The sequence below is a fragment of the Phoenix dactylifera genome, chromosome 4 (genome assembly GCF_009389715.1).
Source record: "Phoenix dactylifera cultivar Barhee BC4 chromosome 4, palm_55x_up_171113_PBpolish2nd_filt_p, whole genome shotgun sequence".
Classification (NCBI taxonomy): domain Eukaryota; kingdom Viridiplantae; phylum Streptophyta; class Magnoliopsida; order Arecales; family Arecaceae; genus Phoenix; species Phoenix dactylifera.
The window spans coordinates 25710767-25728578 of record NC_052395.1 but is presented as its reverse complement, the minus strand read 5'-3'; positions in this window follow the sequence as shown (position 1 = coordinate 25728578).

Sequence of the window (17812 nt, the reverse complement as noted above, 5' to 3'; positions counted from 1 at the left end):
TCTAGTGTGACAAAAGCTTCCGACGTTCCTCAGAAAAGGGATAGATGTGAGAAGAAGAGATACAATGATTGTGAGAAAAGGGGATAGATGTGAGAAAAAGGGATACAATGATTGTGAGAGAGTCCTACGGAAAAAAAGGAAGAACTGAAAAGTCAGAGGATTCATTTAGTTTGCAAATATATATATATATATATATATATATATATATATATAGTCAGTAAAAAAATAATTAAAAAAATATTTATTTGGTTTGGAGTTTTTAAATAAGAGATATATGAAAATAGTATTTTTATAGAAAAGAAAAATCTATGAACAACATGAAAAGGCTATTTTTCCGTCAGTTAGAAATTAGATTTTGTTTTCCAAAACTATCTTTAAGTCATTAAATTCTATAAATAAGGTCATTTTTTTATTAAGATTATAATATATATTTCGCATAATTTTTTTAGAAAATTAGATGTTTAACCAAATATTAATTATTTTGAAATAGCCATTTTCTTGTGATCAACTAAAAATGTCAAAATTATTTTTTTAGACATCATATCAATTTTTCAAAAAATATATTTTGATGGGAAAAAATTATTTTTATGAACCAAACGAGTCTATAGATCTTGCCAAATCTAATCCAGGAGTCGCTGGGGCATACAGAAACAAGAATGCAAAGAAAGATGAGAGGGAAAGAAAAGGATTATTCCACAAGCCTTTGGCACCTTTATATTGTGGAATCTTGAAGTCTATGAAAAAATTATTAGTCACAGGTGAGGTTGATTGGAGAGGACATGTGGACCCACTCTGATCACCATGGTCTGCAGTGTAAATTCGAGGACCTGCATGGCAACAGCTTAACTGGTAGCACTCGGAATGAAAGAACAAAGTTTTTGGATTGCATGATTCCAGTCCATTCTACTTTTTAGAAATTCTACCAAAATGAGTTGTGCCATAACTTTAGGAGTCTGATCATGGAATTTTAATCAGATTACCATGTGGCATGATTCTGCAGAAGAAAGGTTACTTGATGGTCCAGAAAAGGAACCATATTTGAACATTTTACCGTTATCCTAGTTTTTTTTTTTTCCCTTGCCCAAACATTAATGCATAATTTTGTTACTCATAGCTATTCATTTATTATAGTGATCCAAACCCCATCATCATTAAAAGATATGGGCTCGTTTGGTTCGCAGGAAAAGAAGGGAGGAAAATATGGTTAACGGGAAAGTAAATAGGTACCTCTTATTTGGTTGGAGTTTTCAAAGGAGAGAGATGGGAAAGTTCTATTCCCGGGGGAATGTAATCCCACGTTTTTTGGTTGGAGTTTTCAAAGGAGAGAGATGGGAAAGTTCTATTCCCGGGGGAATGTAATCCCACGTTTCATGGGAAAGTCTTTCCCATGAGAAATATGGAAAAGCTACTTTCTTGTGAGGCATGAATCAAAATATTTTTTTTATCTAAAAAGCTCCTTAGCTATCACCGACCATCACGATCCCTCTCCTCAAACCCTCCTCCATCGTAAAAGCCCGCTCATCTTCCTCTTTCCCACTTCGCTCTCTCGATCTCGGGGGTGTTAGCTCCGACGAAAACCTTGGGGCTCATCTCGGGAGGAATTCAAGTTCTAGCAGTCTCCTCTTGAATCCAAGAGGTAAGCATGATGCAATCTATTTTTCAGAGTTAGATTTTTGATTTTCTTTCAACTTTTTTTTTTTCCTGCAATCTATTTTTCATGATAGTCGAGTTTCATCTCTCCGATTCGATGTTTTCCTCCTGATTTCGGAGGATTCTGCAGACTTTATGGTCGTAGGTTGATAAATATCTCCCGTTTTTTTTTTTTTTTGTTTGTTTTGTGGAATTCCTGATTTAAGGTTCGTGAAGGATTTGCAAGAATATCATGATTTTAGGGATTTTCTTTCCTTTTTTTTTTGGGGGGGGGGGGGGGGGGGGGGGGGGGTCTTGCCCTATTTTTTGTCTAACCGTGACCAAAAGGAAGCAAAGGCCGGGAGGGTTTCTTGCCCTGTTTTTTTTCTATAAATGTACTTGGTGTTTGCTCACAAGATATGCAGTTTATTTACGTGCTACCTGGATGGGAGGGGTCAGCACATGATAATAGAGTCCTTAGGGATGTCATTTCTTGTAGAAATGGATTAAAAGTCCCGCAAGGTAATTTTAAGTTTAATATTGTAGCTATTTTTTACTTGCATGAGTAGGATAAATAAATTTTTCTGATTTTACTTTTTTTATATGTTTTTGAATGAGTAGGCTATTACTATCTGTGCTATACTGGGTACACAAATTCTGAAGGTTTCTTAACTCCATTTAGAGGTCAAAGATATCACCTCAATGAGTGGAGACATGGTCATCAACCCACTACACCAAAGGAGCTCTATAACATGAGGCACTCAAAAGCTAGGAATGTAATTGAGAGATGTTTTGGCCTATTAAAGATGCGATGGGCAATCCTTAGGAGCAATACTTGGTACCCTATTAAGACAATGTGTAGGATCATTTCTGTATGTTGTTTGCTGCACAACTACATTAGAAAAGAGATGTCTATATATCCTATTGAGGCTTTGTACAATGAGGAGGAGTGCTCTCATGGTAGAAAAGAGATGTCTATAGATCCTATCAAATCGCTTATACTCCATGTAATAGCCACCTATAGAATATCAAATTGGCAAAAACCCATACGTCTCCTTCAAGAAAAAAGAACTTTTCAAAAAAAAAAGAATTAACGGCATATATGTGGATCCTTCCCACACTGAATGACTATATAGAGAGTACGATGTAGAACACTCTACACACTATGGTAAAGTCTTTTAGCTTTATCATTTATTTGGATCAAGCCTACCTAGGATCGAGCTAAGCCGGATTGTTATTCTTTAGAGACGAGATCGCCGCAGACCCAAAAACAAACTATATTCTTAAGGTAGTGTGCATCATACGTCTTAATCCACACGAGCTTTCCACTAATTAATTTTTAATAAAAAAATTATAGACAAGAGTTTTATTGATATTTATTATTTCATATTACAAATAGCAATATCTAAATGCATCTTTGATTCCCAACATGAAGTGCCTGCTTTCAAAGCCTTGGTTGCTTCATGACCTTCTCATAAATACGAAGTCAAGCCTTAGCATAAAAGATGAAGTGCACCATCTTCCTCGCCCTCTTCAGCTGCGCTCCTATTTTCTTCTTAGACTTGGATAGAAGTGATCGCCGTCTCTGTTGCTCCGACTTCTTCAAGACTTTGTAGATTAAGAACCGCGCCCTCCGCCGTTTTGCTTCGTCAGGATCCTCCTTCGCCAGCCTCGAGTAAGAGCGGCTGCTTGATAGGAGCGCTTCTCTCTCATGGCACGCGCCCGCGCGCGCGCAGAGAGAAAGTTGCATCTTTTTTTATTTTTGGGTATGGATGGGGAATGGAGAAGAATGTTGGTACTTATATCGTCTCTGTGTCGTCATGGCATTAATGCAAAAGATTTTTTTGCAGAAGAGACGTGCATGGAGAATGGCCTATTTAGTCTCAGTGTCGTCATCGCATCACTGTGGAAGATTCTTTGGTGTGATTCTATTTCCATTTAACACTATCCTGTTGGTGAATTGCATGCAGACCATTTGATGAAGAAAAGAATTGAATGCAGACCAGTTGCAGAGAGAATGCTTTGCCATATACAATCTGGCTGCAGAAATTTCCTATTGAGGTCGTAAAGGATCAAATTCTTGGTGACATAAAGAGATTATTGCCCGAATAAATCTCCAAGATCACACAGCCATTCATAAAGAGATTACTATATTTTTAAGAAGCACAACTCTTGCAATCTGCTAAATCTCTATGATGGAACAGCCATTTATCTAAAAATTACCTAATCATATTTTTAGAATGCAAAATTTTTGGCATCCATTAAATCTCCAAGAACATATAACTATTTACAAATGGATTGCCAAACATATTTTTAGAAAGTACAATTCATGGCATCAAGTAAATCTTTAAGATCGACCATGGGATTGCCGGAGCATATTTTTAGAAATTAATTGATTGTTGGGATTCAAACCTGAATTAGAAGAATTTTTGGAATCGACTAGTGTATATTTCCATCCTTACATCTATTACTATTATAAACGACCGTACAGATATATTATAAAAGATTGCACATATCTACTCACCAAAGTAGATTAGAAGAGAATTGTTCCTTTTTTCATAACTCTATTTTCCTAAAGCAATTGAACATTGTTTTTATTATTTAAGCTGGAATGAGATAATGTTGTTTGCCTAGCCTATTTAAGTTAAGCAATCATTCATATGGGATAAGATAATTGAATTTTGTTTTTATTATTTAATTTGGAAAGAAACAATGCTATTAGCCTGAATATTGAGGCGAGTTAGGCTAGTCGGAAATGAATCCAAATCACCCGGAGTCAGCTTTAGAGGAGTTGGTATTAGTGGTGAGATTTTTGTGCGGATGCAATGTTGTACACCGGCTAGCGGTGATGTATCATGGTCAAAGGAGATGGTTGAAGAGGGCGAGACTAATAGCTAACCATGGGTTGGGCTTGGGCACAAAAAAGGTCAGATTTTAAATAGACCAAGCTCGAAGCCCGATTGAAAAAGAATAGAGTTTAGGCTGGAGGTTCAGGCCGTGATTAGCTCTACGCTAGAGACAAAAGCCTCAGTCGGCCCACTATCCTACCCTTAGGGCCTCAGCCATCAAGGAGGAATTGAAAGAATGAGATAACGGGCCGGGACATAGGGAATAAGCCCCATATTTTAAATTGTGTATTTTATAAAAACATACAATCCATAAAGTTTATAAAAATGTAATTGGTTCCTTTATGCAATTTGCATCTCCTTTGCATGCATGTGAGAGGTATAGCTAGGATATGTTGGGTCAGGTAAAAGGGCCAACTAGAGTTGACCCAACCAACTAGATTAATAGCCAGCTCGGTTATGAAGCCAACCATCCAAATTCGAAATGAATCCTAGCAACAATATATCCCCAATGTATTTATTAGGTTGCAATTGACGAATAGCTAATACCAATATTAATATTTATTAGTATCAAATAGAAATTCGAAATGAATATTTTCAATAAAACCTTCTCGTAGAAGCATTTTAACAATGTTGTATCATCTAAATTTTCTTAGAAGTTTAACTAGTCGGCTATTTCTTCTTGCCTGAGTATCAGGGTTGCCTCCTAATTTAATGGTGTTTTGGACTTCCCGGAGGAGTGGCAAAGTTAAGGCAAATTTCAGGAAGGGTTGGGATCAATTAGCAATGGTTATCATGCTTCACATCTGGCCGAAAGAAATGCTAAAATTTTCTTGAAAAAGGAAAACTTCGGCTCGGTACTCTATAAAGCTTTGCATTTTTTCTTCGTGGGGGGAATTCATGCTCCATGAAAGCCTTGGACAGTCACAATGCCTTATCCAATTGTCTTTCCTCTATGTGAGCTCTTTCCTCTTCCCTAACTACTTCCAATGTACCTTATTCCGTTTTATTTCTGAATCCTAATAAATCTTGGGGGAGTTTCTCACAGCCTCCATATTCCATCAAAAAAAAAAAAAAGAGAGAAACTTTTGGATGACCATTGGACTTCGAGAGAAGGTTTTTATTTCCGAACTTAAAACCTGCAACAGTGTTGGATTGGAATGCTAACAAAATGAAAGGTTCAAAAACATAGATGTCATGAAGATGGATATTTGATGTATGTGTGCTGATAGTGATGTAAAGCCAAGAAGAATAGGGCAAATATTTAGAGCACAGATATATGCTCATTGATGTCTTTGTTAACTAGAATGTCATAGTCATGGGTGATGAGAATTTTTAGAAGCCCTAACATAAGTTGATGCTCAAATTCTCAGCCAAGGAAAATATATTAGCAGGTAAAGACCCAGGATAACTTATATTGGAGTTACGCAAAAGAATCAGACTTATTCGCTTCAGACAAGGTTTTCAGCAAAGTTGAGGTCAATCAGAACAGTAGCAGCATACCTAATCAAAATCAATAAAAAAACATAATAATGTGGTTATTGAATTAGCTACCATCAGACCAATTACATCAATAATGCCCATTGCCAGCTTACAGCCTTTGTCAGCCAAGCTTATCTTGTCATGCAATGCTTATTAAAATTTGCCAGCATACAACTGCTCTACAATGCAGTCCTTTTGTATAATTCTCCATCAGCAAAAGAGTCTCTCCCCCTCTCTCTCCTTCTCACAGATGCGCGCGCTCGCTCGCATGGAATCAATGGTTCACTTACTTGCTGACCAGCCAATTGAAGTAGTTATTTTTATAATCCTCCAAACTTGGAGCTGTAGAAGAGTTATGGCTTTGGCTAAAGTAATACTGCAGCATAGTAAATTGATTTAAGTTGGGAATAATGGATGCTACTACCACAACAATTGATTGCCTAGACTTGTCTAGCAGAAAAGATTAATGACAGATATTGATGAAGATTGACTTGCTGGTTTTGGCTTTAGCTCTCTGAAAGTTTGTAGTTTAGGCGACAGCTATTGCAATAAGATGAAAAATTATAGGCAGATGATGAATTTTATTGTTGCCTAGAGACTAAAAGCATATCAACTCTAGACTTGGCATTCGGAACTGATTGATGTATATCAGGGTCAACCTTTCAATTGTAATAATTAATTTGAGCAATATATACTTTTAACCATTGAAACATAGACTTTTATGATATATAAACTATGATTTTTTGCTAATTGTTTCTTTAGATTGAAACGGCTATGTGGAATTTCATTCAGCAAAAACGATCGCATCTATGAGATCTATCTCACTGTAAACTCAAACTTGCTCCAGTTCAACATTTATGGTGGGGAGAATTTCTCCCCTGGTTTCCCAACCAATTCACATATTGGTTGGTTTCAAGCTCTAGAAATCAATTATACCAAGAAGTGGTCCTGGTCAGCTGTATATGATTAACAAGGACTTACAGAGTTTGTAGAGATTTCCATCTTGTGTTTGTATTCTGGACCGATAAATTGAGGTCCTATTTGCCCTGCATCCAGAATTACAACCCAATCAATCAATCATCTTCTTTCCTTAATATTTCTATAAAATCCATCCTTTTACCTTAGAAATTATTTTTTTAAAAAAAGAAAATCCATCAAATATCAAGTTTAATCTGCAGCTGCCATTTGTCTGCCAGATGAGTTCTTCTTGATATCATCATTTATTGGGATAGTGTAGTTAAAAATTACTCTGCATTCGTGCATGCTTCTATCTTGTTTCCATGAAGTCCTCATGCTTCCTTAAATAATAATATTGTTTCCCTCATCTTGGTTCTCCATGTAGACATGACACCAGACACATCTAACCAAAAAAATCACATCCTGACCCCCAAAACTACCAAATAATAATAAGAAAAGTTGTCATCAACCAAATCAGCTTGTTCCATATATATAATTTTGTCGACATTTTTTAGACATAATTTAAAGGGTATCATTGTATAGCTTATTCTTTTATGTCCTTGCCCGCAACCCAGGTTTCATGCCTGTCATGAACTTGCAGAAATAAAACTGATCTAACTTCTTGAACAACGAAGCATGGACATAACTCGGCAGGCATCACTTGGACAGCCTTTATATAAAACTGATCTGACTTTCACTTCATTAGAAACATATAGGTGAAGGCATGCTTCAAAGAGTCATGCCCAAAAAATGTATATCCTATGACCATATGTGTCTCATCCATTGACTTCATATTAATTGATAAATATCTGAATGCATAGATTGTGCATCCCATCATCAACATGCATCTACTGATAGTGCCCGATCTTAATCGGACCATCGAGCATGCATTAACACCCTCCCATTGATAAGATAGTAAACTATAAGCAAATAGACCAACTTCTTAGTTCTCAGCCTGTTCAGCTAAAGATACTAATAAAGGGCCAAGGAACCTCCCCAAGGTCTTTCATGTTGACAGTATATAATAATGAAGACATCTTAGCATGCCGATTTAGGATTCTATATATAATCCTATACTCTCCTAGCCTTTGGCACAGAGCTGACAGAAGATTTGTGACCCCCCCACCTTAGACATAGTTTTTAGTGTCATCTCTTTTATCTCCTTTGTTCCTCTCAAAAGAAATGATCTTCTTGAGGACAGCCTATTCTTACTCGAGGGTTGAGAAGGAGGACTCGGATGAGCTACGTCACCGGAAAGCACAGTTTTTGATCTACAAGGTATTGGAAGAAGCTGATTCAGAGAGGAGGAGATCCTCTTCAAAGGGGAGAGTGTGCAAACCAAAGATAAAGGTTGGCATAAGGCTGAAGAGGTTAAGGTTCATTATTTGTAGGACTAGGGTAGGGGTTTGCCAGAAAGTTGTGAAGCAGTTTAAGCATTTGAAACAAGTTCTTTGCAACAAGGAGGCTCTCTTCTAAGTGTTATTTCTTCAGGACTTCACTCTTAATTGTTATTCTGGTTCTCAAAATTATGCTGGGATGTTGGTTTGAACTTGAATACTATCTCAAATCCATGTTTTGCAGCTAGAATGAGCATCTAGCAGTTGTATTGGTTGAGAGAATTTAATATGGTCATGTTTATACTACACTGAAATGTATTATGGCATTCATGAGAACTTACCTTCAATATATTAATGAGATGCATGAAATGATTGCTTTAGTTGTTCTCTCTCTCTTTTTCCTCCTTTTTCCTTCCTCTTCCTCATCAAATAAGAAGTGTGACACCCCAAACCCGCCACCCGAGTCAGCCACGTGACACAACCGCATACTTTCTAAGATAAAGCCCCCAGAAAATATGTAAGGCTCGAAAGATTTATCACAACTTCAATAACTATGAATAATAGTGACCTTAGTTCATAACAAATAACAAACTTATACATAATTTCTAGATTCATTTATCCTACTGGAAATAAAGATGCTCTATCTATTCATTTCTTCCACCTGTGATCTCAACCATAGTCAAGTACTGCAAACTTGCAACTCTAAATATAATAAAAGAAAATATATGAGCTTTTCCAGCTCAGTAAGAATCCTAAACCGTTACACCATAAGTAATAGAAAAATAATCCAATAAATAATACCTGGTAAAATGAATACTATATCAATGCTCGAAAAGCTCATATAATTAACATACACATAAACCCTCGTTTTCATCTTATCAAAGAAGCATACATATAATATACATATCTCAAATTTAACCAATTATTCAATAATAATTTCTTTTGTCATATCATCTATTTCTCATTAACTTGATTTTTAGGTTTTTTATAGCACTATTTTCGCAGCTTTGGACTAACCAGGATCTTGACCTAGTCTAAGACTGACAAATTTCATGCATAAGCCCGTGGACATTATCCCATATATGAGATTATGAAGGCTATCCTATGTGTAAGCCCATGGAGCCTATCTCATGCATAAGCCCATGGAGGCTATCCTATGATGAGGTTAGTCCAAACCATAAGTTATCGATCTGATTTACAAGTTACACTTGTAGTGCGGACACTAGTACCGGACTGATTGTTTTGCGGGATCACGGTCGTCGCAGGAGGACGGTCCAGCTACTTTCGTTGTGGCTGGATTGATTTATGTTATTTTTATTTTATGTTGGTTGGATTTATTTGCATATTGTCATTTGAGGACCTTTTTTCGGATTGTTTTCTTTATAGGAACCTATTTGTTATTTTGTGGCCCTATATATATATGGGGCATGCATTTGTTTAGAATTAATGAATGATGAATGAAAATTAATCTCCTTTCTTCTTCCTCCTTCTCTCTTCTCTTCTTCTTCCCCCTCTTCTTTCCCTCTTCCTCTCTGTCTCTCCTTCCTTACTTTCGTCCAGCATCAGCTTTGGTATCAGAGCAGGCCCGACTTTGCCTCTGTTGCTGAAGTCAAAGGATCTAGTTTATGGACAGACCCCCGCCGATTCCTTTTCGGCCTTTTCTTCATCTGCATTTTGTTGGAATAATTGCACCGCGGATGCCGGATTGTATGGAAGATCGCTGCACGACACGCATTCCGAAGAAGAAAGGGCGTTCCCTTTCTTCTTTGTTTTCTTCCCTCTCCCTCACCTCATCTCCCGTGCAGAGAAAAGGGGCAAAGCCCTCCTGTCGGTCGCTTCCCACCCATCGGCACTCCACCGGTCCTCCTCGCCACATCCCGTCGTCGCCTGCGTCCCCCACCACCGCTGCCTCCGTCTCCCTTCCCTATCCCCTCTCTCTCGGTTCCCGCACAGAAAGGGAAAACCCCATCGCCGGCTATCCCTACAGTGGCTCGGGAGTCAAATAAGCCGCCCTCTTCGTCGTTTTCCCCTCCAGCCGTCGCTGCGCATGCACCAACCACCACCTCCACTTCGCAATGCCGCCGATTCGCCATCGGAAACCACCGCATCGCTCCGGAAGCTTCGGCCGCATTTTATTGCCACCGTCCGTGGCCGGAACCAGAAGAAGGATGCCGCCGCCCCACTCAACGCCGCCCCAGCACTCTCCTCCACCGGCGCGACGCCTCCCCTTAACCACCGCCGCGAAATCAGGCGTGATCCATCGGAATCGTCGAAGGTGGAAAATGATCTACAGTGCGGGTAAGGTCTAGACCCATTAGCCCAACACCTATTAGCCCGAACCAATTCAAAAAAAATAATAATTTAAAATTCAATATTGCGGATCGGACTGTCTTAACGGGTTGGGTCTGTTAATCCGATAACCCGAGTCCATTTGGGTTGTTAAAAAAAAAACAAAATTTAAATCACCGCACGTGACGCATAAGTCACGCATGTGACGCGTAAGTCACGCACGTGCGGGAGTTTTCTTCTTCCTCCTTCCTTATTTTTCCCGACTGCCTCTTCCTCAATTTCTTCGATCACCGCCTTCTGCCACCCCACGCCGTCTCCTCTCGGGCGTCACCGCTTCCGCCCACTGTCACCATTGCCACCACCATTTTTTTTCTTTTTTCTTCACACCACCGCGCTGCCCGCCTCTCCCCTCTGCCGCAGTTGCTCCTACTCCGCCGGACGCTCGCCGGCCCTTCCGTGCCCACCACCACTTCCCACGCACCCCCACCACTGCCATCTACTCTGCCTTCCACTGCTATCAGCGCCCCCTATCTTTCCCCCACCGTCGCTGCCACCTCTGCTGCTTGCACCACCGCGCCACGCTTCGCCCCCGCTCTTCCTTGCCGCCGCTCACTGCTGCTAGTCACCGCCGCGCCGCCACGCTGTCATCGCCGCCGTCGGCTGCTGCGCCACCATTGTCATCTCTGACAGCTACCACCACAGACCGCTCCAACCGTAGCCACCATCAGCTGCTCCGACCGCCTCCACAGAAGCTGTCATAGTGATGACCCTGCGACACCGTTGACCACCTTCTCGGTCCCGTTTCAGCCTGAGCATCTTCCGCGAGCAGAGGCCTCTCTCCAGACCGGGTCAGCTCTATTTTCCCCTTCCCTGCAGGTTCAATTTGTGAAGAAAAAATTTCCCTAGTTGTCCGATAAATCGGACGCCAGGCATGAAAATCAGTTTTAAAATTTTTATTTATAACAATTATAAATATTTTAAACATAACAATTATATAAAATATACCTCGATCCCGCAGCAGAAGGGATCTGGATCTGAATCTGGATATTTGAAAGTTGCTCCAAGAGGCCTGGATCTGCAGGCCCTCTACTTCGCGCGCACGTCGAGCTTCATAGGAATGTAGGATTACTTTGATATTCGTGCAAAACATCTTTTGCAAAAGGGACCCTAGAAGAAAAGACTTCTCTTTCTTTTTCCTTTTCCCTTAATAACAAATCACTGTTTCTTTTTCTTTCTCTCCCGTTTCTTCACGGCACGCCCGAGAGCAGTGACGCCTGAGTTTGATCCCGATCACAAAGGAAGAGGGAATGCAGGAGAGAGCGCCGGATCTGGGCCTGACTCGGTACCACCAGAGAAAGAGAACTTCTTCCTCTCTCTTCCTTTTCTTCACTGAATCTACCTCTCTCTGTCTGACATTTTCTTCCAAAGAAAAATTCTCTTGTTCTTTCGAGAGGAAACGGTGGCCTACAAATAGGCCAACGCTGAGAGGAGTTAAGAGGCGTAAATGGCCGAGCGTTATTGAATTCATTCATTATCTAATATGAATGAATTTGATAACGATTGTTTCAAAAACAACCGTGAAAAAAACAGTGATTAATGCTAATTACTGTCGGATTTCACAAATCAAACTGAACCGGAATGTTGGCAGTTCAAAACCGCACATTCCGGTCCAGTCAGCTGTCGGGCCGGAGGCCGGTCGGCTGCGCAATCGCCGGTCCAAAGGGCCGCGGATGCGTGAAACAGAGCTTCTCTGTTTCATGCGTCCCAGCTGAGAGTTGCGGCTCACAGAAAAAACATTAATGGTCCACAGGGGGGGAGTGGTCCACGGGTCTATGGGTAATAACAACAGTCAGTAGCCAATTTAAATGGGAAAAGTCAGCTTCTGATTCAAATGGGTCAGCCAATTTGATCATAAGCTAGCCTATTTGGTTCTAAACCAAATTTATAGCCCATTGGAATGAATTTTTTGATCCGAAAAAATTCCACACGAGTCCGACTCATGGGAGATTCAATTGGGTCCAGTTTTAGCTCGATCCAAGTCCGACTTAGATCAGAACAAATGCAAAATTAAATCCCAATTAAATCGTAATCAAGCCCAATTACACTAATTGAGACTCAATCAAACCCAATCTCAATAATTGAGTCCTGATCAAGTTCAATTATATTAATTGAAACTTGATTGACCCGGAATACATGCTTAATTAGTTGTTCATTCATGAAATTTAGCATGTACCTCATGCTCAGTGCTAGCTGAACATAGACAGAACCAAGTTCCAAATGACCCATAATTTAATTCTTAATCAAATTGGGTCAAGGCCTTCCTACTTAGTTTGACTAATGTGCGTGACTCCGATAGGTTCGATCACTATGCCGGTAGAACATAGACTACTCCATGTACTAATCGAGGTGACCATCTAGCAATGATACCAGACGTCCGAATAGGTCGAATATGCAAAGCAACATTCAAGAACCTAGACATATGGTTATTTCATAATTCATTCCTATGACCATCGATGCTCAGGATGGCCTCACAGTGGACTGTCGAACTCTGAGTCCGGTCATCCATAGTATATTTCAATCAATCAAATCAAGTAACCTATCACTTGGTTTACCCTGGCCAAGATTTTACGGAATTGAAATACAGCGAGACATCAACTCCTAAAATCTGGAGCGGTCAATCCCATCTTGACTCATACACAGACTTCGCGAGTACTTGACTACACCCTGCATCTTTCCGATCCCTGAATTAGAAATTCAGGTCGTCCAGTGCCTAAGTACAGTAAGTTGTTTGCAAGTCACCGTGACAGTCTCAGATCTAAGGGATACTTATGCCCATATGCTTTGCGAGCTAACTCCCGACAGTGGAGTGCTACGCAGGTAAGTCACTGTTCAGTGACGATGTACTCCTACATCTCACCTATATGCCATACAGTGTCTCCACACTCCTTGGTTTAAGAGGACAACCAACTAAATGGCATACAACGACCTATACTTGACACAGCTATCGTCCAATTGACAGCTCATCATTTGGTCGTGAACTGGTTAAAGGACTAAATGATAAAACCTCATTTATCCACTAAATTAGTCCTAAGGACTTCATCACAATACACAGGAGTTCAATTTGAAGATGTAACACTTGTGATGAATAGAAAAATATCAGAATAAATTTTTATTCATTTTAATAAAACATATACATACACCAATTTTTTACAATTATAAATTGGCTTTGGGACACAATTTCCAACAATTTGTTCGTTTAATTTGGCATTAATTATCGTATTTTTGTGCTTAGTGATACGTTCCACAAATTCAAAACACATGCAACCACACACATCCACAAGACAAACAGAAACCCTAGTAGTAGCATTTCTTTAATATTAACTGTAGAGCTAGATCATATCTAGGAGACCTACGTGGCTCCGTGACACCTTGCATAGTCTGAGAACCTAGTACTACTTGACTGCAGCTACTTGTTGGCCTGCGCCTCATATTATTTTTCAGTTTGTAATAATTATTTGCTAGAAAGTAGTTTTAGCTTATATTGGGCTTATACTTTGCAATTTCGAATTACTTTCATGCATTAGGTCTACTTAGGAACCTCTATAATTGGTAGGATCATACATATCTTCGTTCATTTTATGCATCTACGTAATGGTTATGTCGCATCTCATTCTAAGTCCCAATTAGACATGGATTCCAAAATTGAAGCTCTATTAAAAGCTATCCAAGACACTAATGCTCAACTCCAAAATACTAATGCTCAAGTCCAAAACACCAATACCCAAGTCCAAGCCAACAATGCCCAAATTCATGACCTAACCACAATGTCCACCCAGGTTAATGTCGATTTGATTCAATTGAGGCTTCACTTCAGAGGGTTATTGAATCCAAGAAAGCTAGTACCTCCCATTTACTGGGTCTTGAAGGGGATGACCCCCTAGAACAAATTCTAGAATAACAAATCTCTGTTCGTTAGGACAATTTTGATAATAGATCTGTTCCAGGTCACCATCATGCCTACCCTCTTCCTAGAGAACCTGGTCCCTTTCCTAATATTGATAGAGGTTACCGACATAACGTAGAACCCAGAGAACCTCGTGACCCTGATGAAGATGTAATGAGAGGCATTAGGGTTGAAGCCCCCACTTTTAACGGTTGTCTTGACTCGAAAGTCTTCTCAGACTGGTTACACAAAATGGACCACTTCTTTGAGTGGTACAATCCGTCTGAGAAAAAAAAAGTCTGATTCGCTAGAATGAAACTTCTTGGTCGAGCTAAGCTGTTTTGGCAAACCACTGAACAACTGTTAGCTAGGAGACATCAACCTGCTATTACTGATTGGGTAGAAGTGAAAGAAAAACTAAAAGAAAAATACCTTCTATTAAGCTATCAAGCTGACCTCCTAGATCGATGGAATAATTTAAGACAAAGTAGCCTACATCGCTCAATTTGATGAATTTCTGATACGAAGTAATGTAGCTGAAGATGAACGTATGATCCTAAGCCGGTTTCGACGAGGCCTAAATGATAAGCTTAGGAAAGAACTTATCCTTCATGAAGTGGCCACCTTAGACCAAGCCTATACATTTGTGCAAAACTATGAGCAATTCTCCAAATCCATGTTTGTTAGGCACCCTGACACCAGACGGGCTCCCACTAGTGCCCAACCATCTGGACCCAGACCCCCAATCGGGTCTGTTCCATCTAAGCCCTTTTCTTCTACACCTATCCAAAACCGAGATATTAAAGGCAAAGGAGTTTTAGGTGAACCTCCAAAGACAAACTCAAGAATTCAATGTTTTAAATGCCAAGGGTTTGATCATGTTGTCTCCCAATGTGCAAATTAGACCCTTGTTATTGATACACAAGAACAGGAGGATGACATAGATAGTTTGGAGGAACAAATTTATGAGCCCAGTTTAGAGGATATTCAGGATGTTGAAGACGAACCTGAAGAAGAATCACACACTTTAGGCTATATCAGAACTACACTCCAGATAATTGCCCACGAATCCGACCAACTCACTATGATTATAGTAAGGTGTGCAATTACCTAGCCTAAGGGGACTGATGACTGGAGACGAACCTCAATCTTTCACACTTACATTAAGTGCAGAGAAAAATATTGTAAAGTTATTATTGATAGCGGGAGCTGCATTAATGCGATATCTTCCAGCATTGTCTTCCGCTTGGGTCTGACTCCAATTTCCCAACCTCAACCATATAAGGTCTCCTAGATTGACACATCATCCATTCAAATTAAGGAAAGGTGTTTTGTACCTATTCAAATCCTTTCTTACAAAGACATTGTCTGGTGTGACGTACTCCCAATGGACGTAGGTCATCTGATATTAGGACCTTGGTTGTTCGACCTCGATGTCACTATCTACGGTCGAACTAACTCTTGTTCTTTTGTATTCCAGGGCAAAATGATTAAGCTTAATCCTTTATGGCCCAAAACACTAGATAAAAGTACGAACAAGAGTAAATCAAAGAGGAAGGAACTTCATATCCTTAGCCCCACGAAATTTGAGAGGAACGTATTTAATGACTCTCCAGAGTTTGCTCTACTAGTTAAAGAACTTCACCCACATCTTCAAAGCACATTACCGGCTGAAGCACTCGCTATCCTTGAGGAGTTCAAAGAAGTTTTTCCTGAAGATCTCCCGGATCATTTACCCCCTTTGCGTGATATTCAGCACGCCATTGATCTAGTCCCGGGAGCTACTCTTCCTAACTTACCCCATTATCGGATGAACCCTTCTGAGCATGCAGAGCTCCTACGAAAGGGATTTATTCAGGACAGTCTAAGTCCTTGCATCGTACCTGCGCTTCTTACTTCAAAGAAAGACGGAACTTGGAGAATATGTGTAGACAGTCGGGTCATTAACAGAATCACGATCAAGTACCATTTTTCTATTCTCGGCTCGACGACATGTTGGATATGATGGCAGGTGCCACAATTTTCTCCAAGATTGATTTAAAAAGTGGCTACCATCAAATCCGGATTCGCCCAAGAGATGAATGGAAGACAGCCTTTAAGACAAAAGATGGCCTCTATGAATGGCTGGTAATGCCTTTTGGCCTCTCAAATGCTACTAGTACCTTTATGCGAGTGATGACTCAAGTACTACAACCTTTCATGGGTAAATTTTTAGTCGTGTACTTTGACGATATCCTTATTGATAGCCAATCTAAGGAGCAATATTTAATCCGTTTAAGGCAAGTTTGTACGATTTTACACAACGAGAGCCTCTATGCTAACCTTAAGAAGTATTCTTTTTCGCTTCTCACGTAAACTTCTTAGAGTACATAGTCTCCTCTGAGGGCTTATCTGCTGATCCTACGAAAATCACTACAATTGTCGAATGGCCTGAACTTAAGAATATTATTGACATCCGTAGTTTTCATGGCCTGGCCACATTTTACCGTCGTTTCGTAAAGGAGTTTAGTACACTTATATCACCTATCATAGATTGCCTTAAACGGGGTGACTTTCAGTGGACACGCATTGCTGCTAAAGCATTTAGTAATATTAAGAAAAGAATGACGGAAGCGTCAGTTATGCGACTCCCTGATTTTAGCAAAGTTTTTGAGGTGGAATGTAATGCATCTGGTTTAGGTATAGGTGGTGTGCTTAGTCAAAAACGTCATCCTATAGCCTATTGTAGTGAAAAGTTGAATGAGGCTAGACAGAGATATTCCACCTATGACAAGAAATTTTATACAATAGTCCAGGCCCTACGGTATTGGCGACATTATCTCCTTCCAAATAAATTTGTTCTCTATTCTGACCATGAAGCACTTCGTTTTCTTAATTTTCAGAAAAAACTTAATCATCGCCATGCTAAGTGGGTTCAATTCCTCCAGGACTACACTTTTGTTCTCAAGCATATGTCAGGTGCAGCGAACAAAGCTGCTGATGCGCTAAGTTGACGAGTAACTCTATTGTCCGCCATGTCTGTTTCCATCACCGGTTGACAGACTTAAGCACGATTACTTGTCTTACTTGTCTTGCCCCGATTGTGGGCTAGTGTCGCACATGTCAACTCGCTAAGCACAAAAAACAAAATACTGGCCTCTACACTCCGTTATCTGTCCCAGATCGTCCTTGGCTTGACCTTAGTATAGACTTCGTGCTCGGCCTTCCTCGTACCTTTCGGAAACATGATTCCATTTTTGTAGTTGTGGATCGTTTTTCTAAAATGGCCCACTTCCTTTCTTGTTCCAAAACTTTCGATGCCTCTCGAGTAGCCAAGATTTTCTATGATG